At 37.0% G+C, this 23317-nt stretch overlaps 1 protein-coding gene across 4 annotated transcripts in view; it reads right to left on the reverse strand.

Annotated features, from left to right (window-relative positions):
• The window catches only part of PLPPR5 (phospholipid phosphatase related 5), a 165129-nt gene that overhangs the window by 125892 nt on the left and 15920 nt on the right, over nucleotides 1–23317 (reverse strand). The gene's annotated exons all lie outside the window — the stretch shown is intronic.

Raw genomic sequence — 23317 nt, forward strand, 5'->3', positions numbered from 1 at the left:
AAAGATTAGAAAATATTCCCTCTGGCAATTTAGCTGTTTTAGAAACTGCAGGATTCCTGGCGGGAGTGTTTGTTCTTTATTCCTTGGTTTTAGTCAGATATATATTGGCATATGTGTTGCTTTTACTATTCTAAAATTTGCTGCACTATTTCAAGTGCAGTGTGATATTTTTCCTAAGGTTTCCTATTTCTTAACAAAAGATTTTAAAGCTCTTGTGTAATCATTGAAATTGTGTTCTTTACATAAATATTGATATATTCTTTTTTACTCAAAGTGCCAAAGGCTACTGTTTTTAATAATGGCTTATCAAATTATATTACGTTAGAGAGCAGAAATGTAATAATATATACATTAGAACTCAGACCTCTGCATGTATATTTGATAAGGAGCCTTTTGTAAAATTACTCTTTGTTTACATTCCACTGATACCTTAATTTAAAATTAAATAAATTTACAGGTGACATCTTCTTAGTGTTCTGATTTTCTTACTTGCTAACAGGCACGAATTTCTTTGTTAGGCTATGCTTTACTGAAAAGAGGAAATACTCAGAAATATGTTTTTAAATGAGAACTCTCTATATAAAGTATTGTGTTTAATAAAATGTTATGCAATGTTTTAAAATGGAAAAGAATTTGTAAATTGCTATAAATGTATTTTGTTAAATAAGTACAGATCAATGCTACTGTGTTTATTGTGCTAACATCATGAAAATAAAAAATAAAATTCTTCATTGATGTTCAGTCATCTCATCTGTGATGAAGCAGAATTATTTTCCAATATTAGGTTTCTCATGATATGTGGAAGGGGTTATTAGTGGGAAACCTCAAGCTACAGCACTGCAGTAAGAAATCATGAAGAACAGAACCAAAACAAGGGTCTCTCTGAAAAAACAATGTACAGAAACATAAAATGAATTGAGAACTTCATGCTGTCACGACACATCTACCAGATCATTTTGCAGGATCAACTGGAGTGCTATGCTCCTATTGTCTCTATATCATCTTTGCTAATTAGCGTGGGGCAGAGCTGTCAGACACGATGAGGTTCTGACTGGATTGTGAATGACAACAGGCCAGGTGTCAAGGGCAATCCCAAGAGGAAGGATTCTCCCTAGGAGAAGAAGTTAGGATGCAGAACACAGTCATCAGAGTGACAAACACCCTACTATTAGCAACAGTGAAGAATTTAAGTACAGCAGTCCACTGTCAAAAACACTATCTGATCTATAAGCCACACCTGGTATGCAAAAGAAAACACTGTCTCCAAGCCCTGCCTTCAAACACTCCAAAAAGGGGCATCAGCAGGGCCTTTAAGTGCTGGGGATGGAAAGTACCACTCTGAGACTTGAGCAGATGCTGCCAACGGCATAGTACGGACCAACACAAGGGCCTCTGCAATGCACTAAGCAAACTGACCTTGATAAGCTCTCCCATGTGTGCTCAGGCCTTCATGCAGGCTGTGCTTTGTATTTTCCTGCCTTTCCAGCACGGTGACCCTTGAGTGGCAAGGGGACAAGGCAGCAAAGCTGCTGAGGGGTACAGTGGCATTGCATACACACACACCACACTTCCAGCCAGAGCATTCTAGGTTCAACCAGTGTCATCACTGATTTGTCATCATCAGATCTGGGTCACTTGGCAATCTGTCTGCCAAGACCTTCATGATAATGTAAGACGGGGGGGCTCAGGCAAAAGAATTAGGAGAGCATTTGTTCCCTCTGACGAGAAAGGAAGTTCATGTACAGATGTGTGGCTGCTCCTTCTGTGGCTACTGGAAGAATACTCTGCTTATAGTCAGGGCTGGTGAAAGCTCTGGCCACACCGTATTAGCAACCAGTTTCATGAAAGGCCAGCAGCAGAATCTCATGGGGCAGCAGGTTATTTGCCTGAGCAAAAGGATGCCTTGAATGAGGTTGTGCAAAGCATAATGTCTGGAGTCAGTGGACAAGGTCTGTCTCAGACACATTTCAGTATCCTGGGAAAGTTACAGGCAGCAATGTCCATGGTATGGGTCAGAGAGACCCTGGGAAAGAGCGCAAGAGTCTGAGTAACCTCCTGATGCTGACTGGGACATTGCAAGCCCCCGGAAGTGCACACTTCCCGATCACTGAGCCAGGAATGCTTCTTTGGAGGTCCCGAAGCAAGATGAGGTAGGCTTTGACCTGGGCCTAACAGCAACACTGCAAAGAGAGGCAGTAGGAAAGGAGGGAAAGAGGGAAAAAATAAGCCACTGTTGATAAATGTATAAGGTGCTCTGTGTTCTATATCAAGAAATATAGGTGGAAGTCAAAATAATAAAGAAAGCAAAATTAAGAAAGAGACAGTTAAATTTGATGTATGTACTGAATAGGAAAATTGAAAGATGATACAGCATGGCAAAGTGCATAACAGGGAGCTCCTAGGTGTTTCATTTCTGCAATTTGCAATGGCACATCATTACCCTGCTTGCATTAGGTGATGTCATGGTACAGCAATTCTACAGTAATTTTGTATCAAGAACAATCAACCTCATTTTATTACACACAAAATTGAACTGAATGTCACCTTAGGGGTCCCATTTCACACATGTTGCAATCAGCCTAATGCTAGACATTACATCACTATGCAAGTTGTCACTGACTCAGACACGTAAAGAAGCCCAGCAGGACAGAGGCTACTGCAATGTACACACCAAAGTCTTTCTTCAGCTAAGCACCACAGTCTGAGAGGGGCACTTAAATTTTCATCATGAGGAAGATTCATCCTTTTACTATACCTACATCAGCTGTGCTAGAATAGAGTGAGCCTCCACCATTATCACTCCAAATCCAGGGTGTTTTATTCCTATTTTGTATTTATAGCAGTGATTGTATGGAGAAATAGCAGTATATAGCATTTTTTTTCAGGATTTTCAATTTTATTTGTATGTAATCATACACAAGCATACTGCATTTGTACAAGAAGTTGACTTCTTTTAAAATACTTTTTGTCTTTTTTAGCCAGAAAGAGTAGAATTTATCCAGCCAATTGACTTCCCATAATTAAAGGTCATGTCTTAGCCTGCCACATACATCCACTCTGTAGACTGCAGAGTAAATCAGACCCTTCTAGGACATGACTGCTTAAAGCTGAGCTCTAAGTCTGATGATTTCTCCTCTGGGAATGATCCTTTCAATGGATTAGACAATTAGTAAAAATATTTCGAAAGGCATATTTTGTATGTCTACATTTAGGCCAGAAATGAACTTCCTCTATGAAGGGTACCTTTGACATAGAGATTAGATTAGATGTAGATAAATTATTTCTACTGACAAACTCTTATTTTCTTAGATGATTCTGGTTACAGCAACAGCGCCCCTAAGTAAAGTGAACTGACTCCAAATTGCTGACTTGTATCTACTTATGCAGAAGAGTTTTTGAAGTTATGAATGATTAAACTGAAACTTATGCCTATTTTGTGCTAAATTTTAAAAGGGCTTCAGGGGTCCCTGAGGTGAAAAGTCAAGTAAGACATGACACTAACATAACTCATTTTTTATAAATTTATGAAAGTGTTTTACATGACAGATCAGTTCACAGGTAATTTGGTAGGAATGTTTCACAGAGGTTACACCCCTGATTTATAAAATTCAAAAACAAAATCTCTTCACAGATCTTATAGCACAGAATGTATCAGTGAACAAAACTAAGATGCATCTCCCCATTCAAAATGTATTTTCAAAATGAAAGAAGCACCATATATGTGTGTATACACACAGAGTTAATGTATGCCTTTGTTCAAGCCAGGCTTTATAAAGAGAACATTAAACAGCTATTTCAAATCAAGGAATAAATCATATACTCCATACACTCCCAGTTCCTGGTAGAATTCTGATGCTAACATTTAAATGGAAAAAGTGACAGGTTTGAAAATTATTCAGTTTTGCTCCCTTTAGTGAGATCAATTTGGAGTGACGGCATTGGTGGACGAAGGGAAGGCGACCGATGTCATTTACCTGGACCTGAGCAAGGCCTTTGACATGATCCCCCACCACATCCTCATCTCCAAATTGGAGGGAAGTGGATTTGATGGGTGGACGACCCGATGGATAAGCAATTGGTTGAAAGGCCGCAGACAGAGGGTGGTGGTCAATGGCTCTATGTCCAGGTGGAGGCCGGTAGCAAGTGGTTTCCCCAAGGGTCTGTCTTGGGACCGGTGCTCTTTAACATCTTTATTAATGACATCGATGAGGGAATTGAGTGCACCCTCAGCAAGTTTGCTGACGACACCAAGCTGAGTGGTGCGGTTGATACGGTGGAAGGAAGGGATGCCATTCAGAGGGACCTCGACAGGCTTGAGGGCTGGGCTCGGGTGAACCTAATGAGGTTCAACACAGCAAAGTGCAAGGTTTTGCATTTGGGTCGGAAGAACCCCAGGCACCCGTATAGGCTGGGAGGAGTGGTCCTTGAGAGCAGCTCGGCAGAGAAGGACCTGGGGGTCCTGATGGACGAGAGACTTAACATGAGCCAGCAGTGCGCTCTGGCAGCTCGAAAGGCAAATGGGATCCTGGGCTCCATCAGGAGAGGGGTGGTCAGCAGGGAGAGGGAGGTGATTGTCCCTCTCTACTCGGCTCTTGTGAGGCCCCACCTGGAGTACTGTGTCCAGGTGTAGAGCCCTCAGTACAAGAAAGACATACAGATCTTGGAAAGGGTCCAGAGGAGGGCGACTAAGATGATCAGGGGGCTGGAGCACCTCCCCTATGAGGACAGGCTGAGGGAATTGGGCTTGTTCAACCTGGAGAAGAGAAGGCTGCGGGGTGACCTCATTGCAGCCTATCAATACCTGAAGGGAACCTACACCCAGGAGGGGAGTAAACTTCAGAAGGGCTGACAACAGCAGGACTAGGGGAAATGGATCCAAGTTGAAGGAGGAAAGATTTAGGTTGGATGTTAGGGGGAAGTTCTTCACAAGGAGAGTAGTTAGGCCCTGGAACAGGCTGCCCAGGGAGGTTGTGGATGCCCCGTCCTTGGACGTGTTCAAGGCCAGGTTGGACGGGGTCCTGGGCAACCTGATCTGAATGTGTGCGTTTGGTGGCCCTGCTAGGCAGGGGGGTTGGAACTACATGATCCTTGAGGTCCCTTCCAACCCAGGTGATTCTGTGATTCTGTGATCAAAACAAGGTGCTTCATTTAAATGCATTCACTGCACGATGGTATTCACTGGAAGTAGCTTACACAGTAACGCCTTATATTAAAAAGCATGAATCAACCTTATGTAATTGTTCCCCCCCCTTAATGAAAAAATCTTTCATCCTTTCAGAATAGTAAATTCAATTGAATTAAGAAATTACTAATCCAGAAGTTCAGATATTTGTAATGTCTATACATCTCTGATACCAACACCACCCAACAATTCATGCAAGCGGAGGCTTCTGGTTAAGTATCACAGACCTATTAAGCATAAACAAGCTGAAAGTACTTTCAAATTTCATTTTTAAGATGACACATACTTTTCTGATATTGAATAAACATACATTTTTAGACATTTTGCTGAGCATCCACTGGATTTTGTTAATTCCTCACCTTGCTTTTTGGTTAAGCACTGTTGGTCTATGGAATTACATTACTCCACATCTCTGCTTATTACAATAACTCGCCACTGAACACAAAGTTCAAATCTACATCTTCTTTCAAATGTTCTTATTAACTGCCTGAGAAGAGTCTTATAAAAGAAACCTCAACTTGGACTGGGCTTGTTTTCACTCCTAGAGTGTGATTTGTATAGACCAGAGATAAAAGTGCTAATTAAGAATGTAATTCAAAAGGACAGAAGCAAAAAAAAAAAAAAAACAATCAAACCCTCAGTACAATAGGCTGTATTTCTTTCTTTTATCCTATTTGTGTGCAATCAGTCTCAATGCCACAGAAGTAGTGCATAACCCAAGATAGAATCCTACACCTCAGCCCAATGAGATGGCATTAGGACCACTGTATTGGCAGTGTTCAACACTAGTAGCCTTATGCCTCTATGCCTACAGAAATAAAAGCTGACTGACACACTTCTGGAAAGCTATACTATTTCAAGGTAGTTATTTTTCATTGCTCTCAATTTTTTCCTCTTTTACAAAAGTGAAGTGCAAATAATGCACAGCACCAGCAAATGTAGCTTTCAAAAAGGACAGTGTCTTTGAGAGCAGATCAAGTAATCAACCCTAAAAAAAAACATCAATAGCAGCAGGGCTAGCTGGTAACTCACACCAACATATGCAAGCGGTAGAATTTTGCTCTCCTCTCAGTGCTAAAATTCAAAACTCTGAAATCAAATGTTCTAGCTGGTAACAAGGATATGTCCTAAACCTCTGTCCTAATCAGTCTGTCTTTCCTGCACATCAGATACAACTGACTGACAGGAAATTTGTACGAGTCTTTGTTCTCTGTAAGCTCTAGTAATTCCTTCTTTCGGAAAGCCTTTCATTCCTGCCTACTGTACGAGGAAAAAAAAAATAAAATGTATCCATGCAAAGAGAACAAGGAACTTTGGCAGAAAGCAACCCGTTAACTACCATTAGCACTACTCCTGGATGTGGAAGACAAGATGGGCCAATGACCATAACTGGCCACTTTCTCATCATTTTACTTAATCTCTGGAGGGATAGTGATGTGATCTTATTGGATCAGCTATCATCTAAATCTTATCAGACTCTCTTACCTCATAGTTGAAATTGTTTGGACAAATGAAGCTACAGAGCTAAGAAATACTGAGAATGACATCTTACAACAAGAATTGGTCATTTCTTCAAAGAATGATTATTTCTCTCTTACCATTTCCTTAGCAACAGGGAAAATCAGGGGTTCTTTTCCATTTATTGAAGAGCCTTGATTTCACAATTGCTGGAATACAGAAGCATCTGCTTGTAACCAAGGCACCTTCTGAATAGCACAAGATTTTCAGTCAGCACTGTAAGAGCTTTTTTAGTCCTTACATCTTATTATGACAATTATTTCAGATAAAAGGAAATTACAAAGCCTGAGTTATGTTAAGGCTTTCATCACACCACGTAGTGCTCATATGGTAATCCTCCCCTAGGAGGGAACTTGCTTGACAAATACTATAAATAGGAGCCTACATAAGAGGATAAATAATCACTCATCTGCTGATAAATTCTGACAGATCATCTTTCCTATGCAGCTCGAGTGAAAGACATAATCAGAAAGTCCTTGATCTATTAATGGGTGAATTGTACTCCAAATCCAAACTACTTTGAAAAGTACTGAAATCTTTAAAACAGATATTTATATGTTCTCCTTTGTCCACGATGTAGTTGTTCTGAACTTGTATTTACATAGAACTGCTTTTTTATTTTTATTATTATGTAGCAGAGTTGCTCTCCTTCTCTTCATAAGTACCAAAAGCCCACAAGCAAAGCTTCCTCTCAGGGAGTGTGGCCATTAAGCGTGGCCTCTCAGTTGAGAGAAAGGGTTAAAATTAATCACGATTATTTGACAAATCAATACATGAAAAATTAAATTTCTTATCAACTTCTACACTTGCTCTTTAGTCGGAGAGACTGTTGAATTCAAATGGACAAGCAGATAATACTAGAGAAGAAAAATCTGCAACCTCCTACAAAATCCTACTACATAATGATTTCTGGAGTCTAAAAGCTAAGAGCTAGCCTCATTTCTTACAAAGAAGTCTTATGAAGACCAAAGAATTGTTTAAGAAAGGCTTTCAGATGGTCATACAAGTATACGCCATTAAATAGAGCCTAGAAATGGAAGCAGATCCAATTTCCACAAATCCTTTACTTTGTCCTGCAGATGTGCAGATAGTAATGGTGACTAGCATTAAAGATGAGTAAATAATATTTCTTCTTTTCTCTGAAATCAATTATTCTTTAAATCGCTGTACTATTGGTAATATGGAACCTTCTACGAACCAAAGAAAATCAGAACCACCTCCAATGTGCAAACAGACAATATTTAAAAATACATGAATTCATAATAGTCTATCTCCCAAAAATCTTTCATTGAAGCCATGAAAAAAATGTCTGATATTTGTAGATATTTTGTGGGGACAAGTTAGGTGGGTTATTTTTCCTTTTTTCTTTTCTTGCCCATGAAATGAAACATTTAAAATAAAATTACAATTGCTCATGTTCAAAACGAACCTTCCATGCCACATCTTTGTAGAATAAAGAAGCTAAAAATAAAACGTTACCAGGGAAACAGAATGGAACAGTAGTTAACAATAGGGCCTGATCTAAAGTCTCTGAAATAAATGGGAACAGGATCAAACTTCAGTGAAGAAAATAAATGAGTGTTCCAGGATTTCCTCCATTCACGTTTTATTAGTTCCTGTTTCATATTTGTGAGGAAATCAGTTTGAACTGAAATAATACATAACTCATCAATAGATGATGGATTCTTAGAATTCACTGTGTTGTGAATTCAGCAACAGGAGATTTACACGGGGATTTTTAGAGAAGTCTAGCCTACTTTCGCTCTCTTATGTTTTAAGGTTACAGACTACAAATGGGAAAGGGAGAGTTCTATTGAGACAACACAAGACAGTAAAAGAGGAGACAGTATCACTGACTACATGGGAAACCTGCAAAGCACATCTTAGTTTGTACTTCACCCTGTGGAAGAAATCTGATGACAGATAGCAGGCACTGGTAATGTGCTGGAATACCAGAAAGTGAAGGAGAATACAGCTGATTAATGGAGAAAGTTACAAAATCATAGAATGGCTTTTATACCTTAAAGATAATCCAGTTCCAACTCCCTGCCATGAAATGGTTGCCAACCATCAGATCAGGCTGACCAAGGCTCCACTCAATCCAGCCTCAAACAGCACTAGAGATGGCTCATCCACAGTTTCTCAGGCAATCTGTTCCAGAGCTCTGGGTAAAGAATTTCCTCCTAATACCTAATATAAATCTACTCTCTTCTAATTTAAAACCATTTACCCTTGTATAGCTTGTAATAGTTCAAAAACTTGTTGCTTGGCGAAAGGTATAATAATTGGTCAAACATTGTAATGATTTTTTTTTTCAATATAGCCTTCCAGCTTTTAAAAGAAAAAAATCACTGCATTTTCACAAACATCAGTAGATAAACCAATAGCAAAGATCCACTGAAGTCAAAGGAAACAAATTTTAAAAGGAGCTTTGGATAAAACTGTGTGAACTCAGGAGCCAGTTAAGCTCAATGATATTTCTGTTAACAATTATTTATTTATTTACAAGGAATAAAATTAGTTTTACTGTTATTCAGTGTCTACATTTGCACTGCTGCAAACTGACATGTTTCATAGTCGCTTTGAATTCTCAAGTTATGCTTGTCACTTAGTCTTAAAGTCCCCACAGGAACATGCTATAAATTAGTCATACTGAAATAACGCTTACCACAAAATATTACAAATCGCATTGCATTTGAAAGACTGGCTTGCATTAAAGCATCTACACAATTGTCACAGGGTGTATCCCAACACAGACAAAGCATGATGACTGCTATAAACGCTACAGAAATGAAGAGCCGTTCTCACAGTTTGATTCCATAGTCATCTGTAAGGATTATTATTCAAAGATTAGAGGTTCCCATTCTTTTCATTTTAGGAGATATTGGAAAAGCAAAAATTTCAGATTTTTGAAAGTAAGTTTCAGTGCAGATATTTGTCCAGAGGAGCAACCATTGACCCTAATAGACTTGTTCAACACATGAATTAGGTACACAGGCACGGTGATCTTAGCAAGGCAAGGCACAAGTAGTGCCATCACACTGCAGTGTCAAGGCTTTTTGTTAGTGAAAGTCATCACCACTCTCAGGAAGCACAAAATAAACTAGAGAATGTCTGAGGTGAAGATATGTTAGAAATCCCCACACGCATGCTTGCATTAGATGTAGCTGCTTTGTCTAAGCCTAGAAAATATGTCTTCTATCTCGCAAGCAATATCAAATGCTTGATCTCCTAAGAATCAAGTCAGATTTTAATATTCAAATTAAGAATTAATTTATTTCAGCATAATCTGAAATAACTTTAATGCGGTCAGTGTAGCCCTACAAGTTAAAATGACTGTTATACCAGATTCATGCTCAATGATTTTGTAATTGCTTCAGTTTAGTTATCTAACAATTAAAACGATGTTTGCAGCTCTCCCAGCACTAATTTTCTCAAAAATGTAATTGGATTTTTCTTTTCTGGAATCTCACAGAAAGGTTCGCAATATAGGTGTTAATCCATGATTTTTAATGTTTATTCATTTCACACATATTTTTAGCGCAGACATACATTTCCACTTCTAACACAGCTCAATACTATTGTTATCGTTAATCATTTGTTCAGAGCTGTCATTATGGGTTAAATCTTTTCAAGTTGATGCCTCAGGGTTCATATGTGAATTTGTAAACGCAAGGGTGGACTTTCATAATACATTATTGACAGCATTCACATCTTCTGAGAAGAAATCTAGCCTGTATAAAATGTAGGCACAAGAGTACAAAATATTATTTCTTCTCTATTTAAAATGTTTGTATTGACTTTCAGCAGAGAAGATGTTTTTGAATCAATTTGAATGTTAGTATTTTTTCAGAAATACCATTTAAGATTTACAGGCATAAACCTTTATTTGGCTTGTCTGCCAACCTTCTGCTTGGAAAAAGAAACAGTAAGTGATTTATACCTCCCTGCTTTCATCTTTCTTCCCTGTATATCCCCAAAACATCCCCAAATGCCAAGAAGAAAACCCTAGGTGCTATCAGTTCAGCACACTACATTAAATGAAATACGACAATTCCGAATTGATGAATTTTGAGTCACATACAGAGGAAAAAACTCAGTGGTCAACAGCCCTCAAGAAGAGATTAATTAAGAATAAAAAAAAAATCACATTAATAGGAAAGTATATATACTACATACAGGAAACACTGGCAGCTTTGAATAGACAGTAATCTGAAGTACTGAGCAACATCTATTTCTTCTCACTTCAATGCTACAAAAAAAAAAAAAAATATATATATATATATATTAGACACACATCAGTACAAACACCTCTTTGTCTTCATAGCAAAGGCATTTGAGCTTGTTCAAAGTTTTAAGACTACATGGGTAACTTTGATGTCTCAGCTGGAAGAGGAAAAGGAACCTTTGCCTTAACTCCCACAGTCCCACTTATAAGAGACTGAAATGACATGTTGGGGACAATTCAGATCTGTTTCTTTCAGTACAAGTCCAACATTATTCACCAGCAAGTTTCATTTTCTCTGAAATTTGTCATCTAGCACAGCTGGTTGCAGCGATGTCAAGAAGCAAAGCATCCGACAAATACTTCCAAATGCAGACGTTTGTCTACTCTTGAAAATTAGTTTAGGTTGAATTCACAACTTTGAAGCAGGTCACCTGCTACAGTCCCTGATTCTCCAGAAATAAACTCAACATTACAGGTGGGCACATTCCCCCCCAAAATACTCTGACACATTTCACCCCCCACTGGGAGTTCAATATGATGTGGCCTACTTCTATGGTCTGCTCTTAAAGAGGAAACTAAGACTGGATCTAGGCTGTGTCCTCAAAGTTGGAGCAATCGGCGAATAATATTATTTAGTGAAAAGCCAGTGTTTTGTAACATTAAGAACAAAATTAAAGCTAATATTGCAATTTAAAATAACAAGCTAATGAGGATGCAGGCTTACAGTATTCTTACATCTTGCATAACTGGAGGTATAACAGTCTTAAGTGAGTAAACAGTTCTGAGTCAGATCTTGAAATAAATAAGATTAAATAAAACCCTTCATATATTTCAGTGATTTACTGATGTACAAAAAGAAGTTACCATTCAAATGAAACATCCTGAAGTTCTCTGAATTAACCCAAAACTACAGAATAAAAATCTGGTTGATGAAATATTATGACTTTGTTTCTTTTTATATATAAAGACTATGAATTCCTGTAAAATATGAATAATATGTATGTATATATATACACACACACTCAAATTATATATATCTTCCCCTTGACTCCCATCTAAATGCAAACTTAGTCACGCTCCTGTTGTCACCAAGTGAGGGCATTCATTTCCTTCATTTCCATGCTTACACTTTTTTCTATACATCACTCCCTATTGCGTATCTATGTCTTCTATTTTTCTCCGTTATCTGCAATACAGGTCTAACCCATCAGTATTGAAGGATACTAGACACTTACTCATACAAAGAATTTCAGCCTAATACCAGTTTACACACATGAATATCTGACGAATTTCTGTGAGATGAAGTACATTCACTGTGCTGTCAGTACACTCAAGTTGATGACATTAAACAAGAAGTTCACATAAAATGATAACAGAGTTTAAAACAAGATTCAAAAGATGGCAATGATAAAAACAGATGTGCTGAATTACAAGAAAGTAAACAATCATGAAATGAAAACCAATATCACAGATTAACTAATGTGCAACTCCATAGTTTCAAATAAATTGGAGTCCATTGCTCTATATTCATCTTTGTGCTCTCCATGGACGTTTCACATCTGCCACATAATGACCAAATTCCCCTTCATTCTAGTTAGTCATTCTCAACATCAGCATCACCTCACCTTGCTGTACCGATTCCTTTCTTTCATTTCACAGTTCAGGGCAAGCTACATTTGTTCCATTTCTTTTAATTTATGTTCTCACAATAATATTCTTTACCAGACACATCCAACAGTAAGAATTCATTACCTTTAAATGCTTCTAACAGCAATCCTATGGATTCCCCATGAGTTACTGTAACGGTCTATCAAAACTTAAATGCGTAAGCGAAGACATATTGTGAAAAAGAGGAAAAATGCTCGTTCATCTTTCAAATTTATGCTCCTATTTCAGGTCATAAATATTAGCTGCAAACTCCAATTGTAGTTGAATTAGGATGTCTCTTTCAGAAGTTTCTGTAAATGTAGAAAGGCTTCTCTACATACATCAATTGTATGTTTGGCTTTAATGCTGTGATTAACTTGATCTCAAATAAGAGAGCCAACTCAGAGATAATTCATAATTCATTCCATGAAATGATGGGAAGTTTTTGCTTTTATGTCTTATCATTTAGAAGGATATACATTTGAAAACATCATTCTTAACAGAATTAGGCATATTAAACCATAGTAGCAAGCCCTACTGCCAGCAATGAATGATTATATACTAGTTACGGCTCGCAAAAGCCAACAACAGGATCCAGGTAGTAGGAAAAACTCCTGAATGTCAGCTGAATAGCAAAATAATCACCCACCCTGTCTGAATCAACCAACAGAACTTTACAGCTTTGTTCTTTTCCATGCTATAGACATGGAAAGCACAGTGTGCTTGGGCTTTCATGTATGTGGACACTAAATGGATGCTTGCTGGGCACCAAAGCTCAGAGCAGCAGCCTAATAATTCACTGCATATTCTTTCCCGTTGCATGTAATATATGAAATGCTAGGCTGCTCCACAAAGTCATAACAACCATTCCGCTCTTCCTGAGAAAAATAAACTTATCTTTGGGTGCTTGGATGAAGGTCATTCTCTTCTAAAGGATGCACGGTCTAGTTGCAGAGCCAGAAAGTGCTCATATTTTATAAATTACATTATACAGTAAGAAAGGTAAGTCATTTTCTCATCAAGGAACTATTAAAAAAGAAAAGATGTTCTGTTGATGTGTAAGCGAACACAGTTAGCAAAGACAATTTCTTATTTTATTTATTACACATTAAACTCATAGAATTAATCTTGAGGGTTATCCTGAAGCATTCAGGATAAATAAAAACATTTTATTTAAGCGGATGGACTACCACAGGACAGCAATGCAGGAAGCTACACTTGCCTTAAAAAAATTTCCTCGGAAAGGCAGTATTTGAAAGAGTGAATATCTGATCTGGGTGATTCCATTAGCAGCATATTTGATACTTCAGTATGAAATTAACTAATGCCTCCTATATTAGAAAAAAAACAAACCATTTGATTATTTTTTTTTAAGTAATTAAAAACATGCACATTCTAAATTACCATTTAGACTTTAATTCACTTTTTATTTTGGTTTGTTATTGTTATACTCACTATTTCAGGATATGCTGAAAACAGTTGTAGGGCATAATTTTAAAAACTCTTCAAAATCCTGAAATCAAGACTAAAGTTGAAATACTGTAAGTTTTTAACAAGTGTAAGAAGTTTTTCCAAATGCTTTGCTCTAAATTAAAATGAAATCACAACATAATGCTCTATGAAATGCGCATTCAGAGCTTTAGACAATACAGCGCCAAACTGAGAGGAGTGCTGCGTAAGCTGTGTCATAAGGGACACTGGTGTACAATTGAAATACAGATTCTACTCTCCAGCCTGGCCCATGTAAGAATTAGCTGACATTATCGCATGACATAGTGTATTTAGACACAAATTTACATATCCAAAACTGTAAAAGAAAGTGCTGGAAACTGACTAGACCAGAGCTTAGTCCCAGTTACATTCAAATTACTTTCAGGCTTTTACTACCCTAAATGCAAGCGCAGATGCTGAATCCGTTAAATGTAGCCAAACAGCAACCCTTGTGTTAATTTCACTTCCAGAAAAGGCAGCTGGGAAGCTTTTTTTGTTACTCAGAAAGATGGAGAAAGTCCCATGATGCTTATTCTTTTATTCTCTGCAATTTATTTTTTTGCTTCTGTGCAACACAGTGGAAAAAGCAAGCTTCCTAACTTTACAAAAACACATTTCTGCTTGAGATCAAAGAAGTCTGGGAGGGAGCAGCTTTGCCCTTTCCAGCAACACATCTCTATGGTGGGAAAGAAGTACAGCACATTCACAGCATGCACTAAAGAAAAAGCACTGATTTCTGAAATAGATTGAACAGTCTGAAAGAGCAATGCAACATTCTCTCTCTAGTCAGCACAACGGCAGCAGCCTCGCTGCAGGCACAACAGATGACTGCACATCCACCTGGTGGCTGAAATAATTATATCACCAAAATACTGGAGTTACAAAGGACAGCACTATGCTAAACACAGTAAATAAAATATACCATCTATCAATATATCTTTATAGGCACATTAGCTGAAATGAAGGCCTAGATTAATGCACATCCATTTTTTATAATTACCAGCTAGCTGTTGCAAGAGATACGTAAGAAATATTCAGTAAATTCAGGACTCATCTCCCCCTTTTATTTACCACCATTCCTCAGCATTCTTCAAATTTGTAATTCTGTAAAATGGTATTCAATCTTTACTGCTGGGTATAGATGATATACAAAACACGTTTCTGATGTACCATGTTCTGTTTTCCCATTACTTATGATGGTCTTTGAGAGTAACAATCTTTCTACCTGTGTATGCTGTATACAGGACTGAATAGAATTTCAAAGTAAAAATCAGAACTGTCTCAAGAATTAAAGAATTAGTGCCTGAGTGGCTCAGGAGAGGCAAATCTCTCAAGATATGGAAGACCAAGCAGAAATATCACTGAAATAACATGAGAAAAACCTCAGCTGCTCAACTGTGTGGTTCACAGAGTTCTCAAGGAATGTGTTTATGGCAAAACGTTGGGCTGCTTCAAACTGTATTTAATTTAGGCATGTCAAACGACAGCAGTATCCTAAAGCAGAGCCGCCTTGTACTGGCATCTGACATCAGGTCTTGCAAGAACACTTACCATCCCATTTTCTAACAGTTTCTCTACAATTTATTATAATCAACAGTTTGGACATAGATGGAAAGATGATAAAAACTTTCTTCTTTAAAAAACGTACAGCATTTCTGCTCTTACATACCTAGTATTCTGTTTCAAGAAAACTGCAGCTGTTACAATGCCACATGAATACAACAGGGCTTCATAAAATCACCGCCCTTAAGTACCTGTCCATAGAAAATGTGACAGAGCTACAAATGAACTCACAGCCATTCTGTAATATCTCTGATGAAATAGGTTATTCTGGTGATACCTTTTACTTTGAAGAGCAATTGCAATGTATGCAAAAGACAGACACTAGAAATAAAAATGATCAAAACTTGACATTATCTTTTTGCACTGTTCCTCTTAGTTAAAGAAATCCATTATCACTTCTGTTTACTCTTGCACACTGACTTAGGATTGTACCAAAATATTAATGTCAACTTCTCTTTTCTAGTTCCAGCTGAAATCTTGTTTATAGATTCTCTGGTAGAAACCCTGAAATGCAACTTGGGAAACACAAGCCATTAAAAAGCTGCTCTTCATGACTCATTTAGAGCAGCAATGTGGCATTAAAAGCAGTTAAGTACCTGACAAATTAAGGATTTACAAGAAAATTGCTTCAACCAGTTACCTCTTAAAAGACAGAGCTTTATAGAAATATAAACTTGATTAAAAGCAAACATACACTTTGCATCCCCACGATAGTTGAAATGTAAAACTCATATAAATTGAAGACAGTAAATAATTTTATTTTCCTAAAACTTATCTAGTATTTCCATTTAAGATTGGACAGAATTATCTTGAATCCACTCAGTTCTACTGGAAAAACAGCCATGTGCATGGAGATCTCACACAGAAGGTATTCCAGTCCTATCTTTATAGCATGTTACCACTGCTAAACTTCTTCATGAATTACACCAACTAATAAATTAATTCTATATGTCCAGTGTGTCAGTAAAAGTATGTTAGAGTAATAGAGGATAATTACAGCTTGCAACTGTAAGAAAATGTATCTGAACACATCACTGGAAGGACAGGTGGTATGCCCATATGATGCCTTATTTCCCTTCACAAGACAGGATGATTCACTTACACATTCAGTTTAAACCTGTGAGATATACCTGACGAAATAAACCTAAACGAAGCAGCAAGAATTGATTTGTTGTAAAATAGGGCAAAGTAGCGAAAATAGACTAAATCCTCTGGTCAGAGTAATCATTAAATCCATTAAAGCAATGTTTTCCAAAAACTTCTAGAGCAAACCAAGAACCATAGAATGGTTTCAGTTGGAAGACACCCTAAAGATCACCAATACTCCAATACTCCTACCAAGGGAAGGGACATTTATTTGCCTGTCAGTGACAGTTGAGAGGTAGGAAAAGGGAGAAGAAAAGGAAAAGGAAGAAAAAGAACAAAAAGGAAAGGGAGTCATGATTTAAATTGTCACTTTCTAATAGAATATTTCCACACCATAATGTGAGAATGAAGAATTTTGCCTCTTTTTCTTCAGCACACTACATTTCTGCTTGCTTTTTAGCAGTGAATTTCACACTGTAACCACTCAAAACATCAGAAAATTTTATTCTAAGTTCTTCTCCTGTTTGCTAAAAGAAACAAATCTCAACTCATAATTGCACACCTGATTTCCTTCACGTTGCAAAAAAGAGTTAACAGTTTAATATATACTATTTGTGTTCATTTTTGTTTTCATTTAAAACCTTCTGTTTTCTCGGAGTGATTTTACATGCTTTTCCACTATTTTTAGAATAACACAGTTATTTTCATCCAGTGGTTCTCAGTACACACTAAAGTGAGTTATTACCTTGGCAGACCAGATGTTTCAATTAAATAACGCAGTCAAGTTTTGTAAGCACTTCCAGAAGCTTACACAGACTCCATAATGTTTCTCCACATTCCATTCACAAAGGACATGCTAGGGCCAACATGCAGACATGAACAGCCCACTGTGAAATCATATACAACTATAGCCAAACATTAAGCAGAAAACAATGGACAGATACCATTTTCTTCCAACAGTAGTAAAACTCTCAGTAGTCTCAATTACAGAAGCGTGGCTGAAAAACCAAGACCAGAGCAGTATATCAGCAGTACACCACGAGTCCATTTTATCTCCCTACTGAGTTTGCCTTGAAAAACTGAAGCTATCTGTGATCTGAGCCTACTGTAAACCAAAGCAGACTGTTATTCTTAGCCAAAGTGTAAGCGTTATTCAAGTGCAGCTGTTAAAATACAACTCATCATTTGAAAGTGAAAATTTATACAATTGATTAAAAAAGAAAACAACAAAAAACCAACCAGCTATGTAATGCCCAAGTTATAGCTGTGGTATCCAAGACTGAGCTTAAGGAAATATTCCATATTGCAACTCAATATAGATTCTATCTAATGCTCATTATAATTCTGTGCTAACAATGGTCTCAGCATTGCCAGAATGATGAAATAAGGCATGGGATACCATGCAGTTTCTAAACAAGATTAATGATTCTCCTTTTTCCTACACATTGTGCAGTCTCTCTCAGTCACACAGCAGGTATCATGAGTAAGTATCACAGACTCAAAATAAGATTTTAATAACTACAAGAATACAAGGCAAGAGAAAATCAGACACAACACATATGAGAACATCTAGGCTTTCAATACTTTTTCTCTCCAAAAATTAACATAAAAACTTGCCCAATACTCTGCACATCCAGTTTCTTAGTGCCCCAGAAAATTTGTAATTTTATTGACAAAATACCATTTGAACTCTCAGCTTTGTTCAAAATGAAATCTTACATGCCTTTCCTTCTGCTTTCTACTGCAAGAACTCTCATAACAGCCGCAGTCTTGGAAGCAGTAATGCTAAAAGCACTAGCCTGACAGCTCTGTAAGGGCAGGTGCCTGTCATACGCAATGTCACAGTCCACTCATCCACCCACCCACAGTGACACAGCCTAAAATTATTATTTTTTAAAAATTGTTTGGTGTTAAAACATTTTTTATGCAGAAGGAAACATAATTTTACAAATTTACAGTTACAAGCTGGTTAAAACAGAATTCTTTATAGGACACATCAGTTCTCAAATACATTTGAAAAAGCCAGGGCTCCAACAAAAAGACATTTTCTCTTCCGTTTTTGTGAGCCTGCAATTGGTTTTCCCTTCCCTTCTTTCTAACCACAGGAAAGAAGAGATAAAGTAATTTGATGTTAGGTTGACACGCTTTAAGAGCCCTGATTTTATTCATTCACTGTCACAGTGGAAAGTTAAACGTAATTTAATAGCAAATTGTTCAATATGAGTACTAAGGTACAGTGATTTTGACCTCAATCATTTGTTCACAAAGCAGGTAGCAGTAAGAGTCCTAGCACTGCTGGAAGGGCACAAGGTTACCCTGAGAAAAATACTGTACCTAAGGAAGAGCGCTATGTGCTGTGCAAAGCCCCCACAGCTGAGAATTTTTAATCTCAATTCTCTAGAAAAATACTGACCAACAGAGCCAGCAAGCTATCAGGTATGTCATTTACTACTGGCACCTTTTATCACAGCCTCACTAAAAATGTTTGAAGGAATGTTCTATGCAATGTAAGTGAGAAGTGGTAACGGCAAAGACGAAACTTCAAATACACAGGAAAGATCAAAAACTACAGCATCAGGAACACAATTTAGGCCAACACATCCTTAAGTCTTATATTTTTTCTGAAGGGCATACATGTAAGCACCAAAAGGAACAATTACTGTACATGTTATAGTAGACCCTGATTGTGGTCATAGTAGAAGGAAACACACTACTACATTTTAATCCATAATTAAAAACTTCGAGGCTTTTACAAGCACTGCTGACCACTGTGTTTATGCACATACACACTACTCTTTTTGGAATTAGGAATAAATGCTTATTTTAAGCCAGTCATAAATGGAAACAGAGTTAAATACTGGTGCTCACTTTTAGTTATTTAATTACTATTTTTTTTCCTAGTTCCCTGGGTTTTCAGACTAGATTTCTTGAATGTGGGCTATGAGGCCATTTCAAGCATAAGTGGCATGCATAAGGCTGCTGTCCAAGTTAAATCACAATGCACATCTAAGTATCTAGATTGGATTTATGGGTCATGTAAAGCCAAGTACATTTTTACCTACTTAAAGCCAAAGGATCAAAATTTCATTTTCATAAGTTCTGGATATTTGCATCTTCTACTGAACTTAATGAAAGCACTGAATGATATTTAGGTTAGTTATGTAGATATATGAATTTGCTTTAATTTTGAAAATAATTAATCTCAACTTACAAAAAAAAAAAAATAAATAGAGGGGAATATATGAATTGGGAGGATCAAACCAAGGGACTTGAAGGAAAGACTAGAATTATTGTACAGGATTTTGTCATTACCAGATTTTCCCATGCATTTGACAAATGCACAGAGATTATGATTCCCTGCTCAGGGAACTGTACAGCCTAAAGTCATGAAGGACTTGCTTTTCACAGACGGCTGTCCCAACAAGTTTTGATGAACTAATAAACCTCTCTGTGCTTTTTCTTAAATAAATAAATAAATAGTTTCCTATGGGCAGCTGTGAGGACCAGGGAACAGATACTGCAAGATTTATGTTAATCAGAATTCACTTTAATCTTCACCACACTCAAGTAAGGATTTACACGAAATCCTCAATCTAATATTTTAATTCTCAGTCAGGAAGAACAAATTCTAACCCATGGCAGAAAAACTTAATCCACTTGAAGTCCAGAATTTGTCATACCTACAAAAACTAATCAAGTTATGGTGTGAAACATAAAAACTTTCATTAAATATCATTCTCCAACAGAATATTTAACAAATCTGTCTGGAGATCTTCAATGAAGGATTTTAACTTGTCTAACGTATTTTGAAGGGCTCCAACCAAATCCATTGGTTTCAGTAGCACAGGAAGTCAGAAAAAATGCTGACCCACAAGTTCAGTTCTCCACAAAGACGTAAACACACTCTATGACACAGTGTAAGGCAGTGCTTAATGGAGCCGTAATAAGTGAATCAGGAGGGGAATCCAGCAAACCAAACACTGGTGCCTCAGAAACAATATATTTCTGAGGCAGAACACAGCTGGTATATTTGTAAGTTCTCTTGTCCTTCTTCACCCAATGTATTCCATACAAAATATTTCAGTGATGATTCTTATGTGAATGCTTAAGCAAGAGACTGCAACTCCACTTTTCTTGGAAAAAAATAATAATAATAAAGCAAGGAACAAATAATGACGGCTGACTGGAGTTGACCAAGCAGGAATATCTGCAGAATAGAGAGATCTGGGAGGGAACAGAACCAGGAGAGCTGACCTAAATTGTTTAAAGCAATATTCCATACTGTGACATCGTTAAAAAAAAAATATCAGAAACAAACCAAACAAACCAAAAAAGAAAACTATGAAACTGAGGTGAGTTGGTTGTGATAGGCAGTCACAGCCTGGGGACTGGCTGGGCATCAGACAGCAGGTGATGAGCAATTGCTTTTTGCATCACTGGGTCTGTGCACGTGCATATATTAAATTAAATATTTCAATTGTTCTTACCATATTTTTTCCATATTTTAATTTCATTAATATTTGCAAAAGTTCAAAAAAAAAAAAAAAAAGTGAAAAAAAATTTCACTAAAATTTTAAAAAGGCATTTGGACAGTGAATATTTATAGGATGGGAAAAGCAATTTCCTACCTTGTTGTAAAGAATTATTATTTCAATTAAAAATTATTTGCCTTGGTTGAAGAAGTATATAAAACCATATTTTTATTTTCTTCATCAAATGCATCAGCGAATAAGAACTCTATCTGCACAATCAAGCCTATAGTAAATTAAGTGCTACATGTAGAGGGGAAAATTGTCATTTCCAACAAGCGAGCTGCCTACAGAGTATGTTATACTCAAAAAGCCTTCTTAATTGCTTCTCTTTTGCACTTGACTACAATGCACAAAAACAAAAAAATCTGAGGTAGATAATGACAGGTGGGCTAAGCATAGTGCTACTGACAGGAAAAATTCCAAATCCAACATTTATTGCACTTAGTTCTTTGGATACACATTACCTGACATCTGTACTACAAACTAAGAAAGTATTCTGGAAGCAAGAACAATCTTTTACATGATGACCAAGTTCACAACATTTATTTTGTACAGTCCAATTGACTGTTTCTCAAACACTTGTTAATACTTCGTGAGAGCTGCCTAGAGACTCAGCTGGTAGCCAGAGCAATATTAAAGCCTGGTAGAAGCACTCAAGAAACAGCTGAGAAAACAACTGTAGAATTAGAAAACAGTTTTACCGTTAAAAAAACACAGCTGAGATTTCAAATCCTTCCTGGTTCATAGAATTGCATGAGAAGTTTAGATTTTAGTAATATAATGCCAGTTCCCCAAAATCCTTAAGCTAATGCTTGTGCAGATCAACCCAAAATTCTCAGCTGGAATTTTCCTACATGATGGGAAAGTATATAAGGACTTGAAAGATTAAGTACACAAATTTTTAATCATTCTGTATCAGGCTAAGTCCATGCTGTCACTTAATTTGCATGCAGCATGCCATTCCCACACTCCTAATCGAGCCTTTTCCCTCCAACTATTTTTTTTTCTTTTAATTTTCTTGAACATTGAAAGAAAGGCTTCCATAATGTAACATCCCACCATGCTGTCTGCACTTGACAGTGTGCCATCCACACTGATTCATAAAAGCAATAAACATACAGTATTCATAAGCTCTCAAACTGTAACTCAGAAAACTGTCAATAGATAATATTTTTCCTTGCTTCTGCATTCATATTTAGTAAGATTTAAGAAAACTACAAAAAAATATCAGTACAGAAAAGATGATAGCAATACAACTATTGCCAGCTAAATACTGGAATGGAAACCTCAGTTCAAAGGCCTCTATGACATCAGCATCCTAAGCCTCTAAGCCTGTACCCTATGAAGTGAGAGCATCCTCTACCACCAATTTTTACTTCAGAATAAATGATTTTTGAGAGCAGGGCCTATTTGTTACAAATATTCCCTGTATATACACTGAGTTTATGTGTACAAGACTATGTTTGATGAACATTCAAAGTAATTGGAGACAACAATTAAAAGATGTTAAGACTCCTGCTGCACTCTTGAATACATATTCCACAACTCCTGCCTGTAAACTATTTTATATATAATATATTATATAATTCATATAATATATTTTATATAATGAATATTTTTTATATAATGAATACTTTTTATATAATGAATCTTTTTCCTCCCATCACTGAATTGACAAATTTTCAGACTATTGTCTGTTCACTACATGCACTTAAGCATACAGAAGTAAACATAGTCAGCACACACCTGAGTACCACTTGGGGTGCTCAGACCTGATGCAAACACACCGCTTCCTTTGCGAGCAAGCTGTCAGCAAAGCAGTGAGACTTGGCTGCAAAGTAAGCTCAAAGCCCAAGGCTCAAAAACACTTTAATGTATATTGAAGTGGTTCTAACATACGTCAACTGTTTAAAAGTTTGTGTAGTTGATTTTTCCTGTTTACTGAATTCATACATTTGTGTTAGTTTTGCTGTTGTTGGGGTATTCCCACACCCCAACAAGAGAAGAGAACTCAGGGGATAGAAAGTTTATAATTTCTTCGAAAACTAAATGTGCTAAATTCTCAGGAAA

Source organism: Tympanuchus pallidicinctus, unplaced genomic scaffold (genome assembly GCF_026119805.1).
Source record: "Tympanuchus pallidicinctus isolate F22 unplaced genomic scaffold, pur_lepc_1.0 scaffold7, whole genome shotgun sequence".
NCBI lineage: Eukaryota > Metazoa > Chordata > Aves > Galliformes > Phasianidae > Tympanuchus > Tympanuchus pallidicinctus.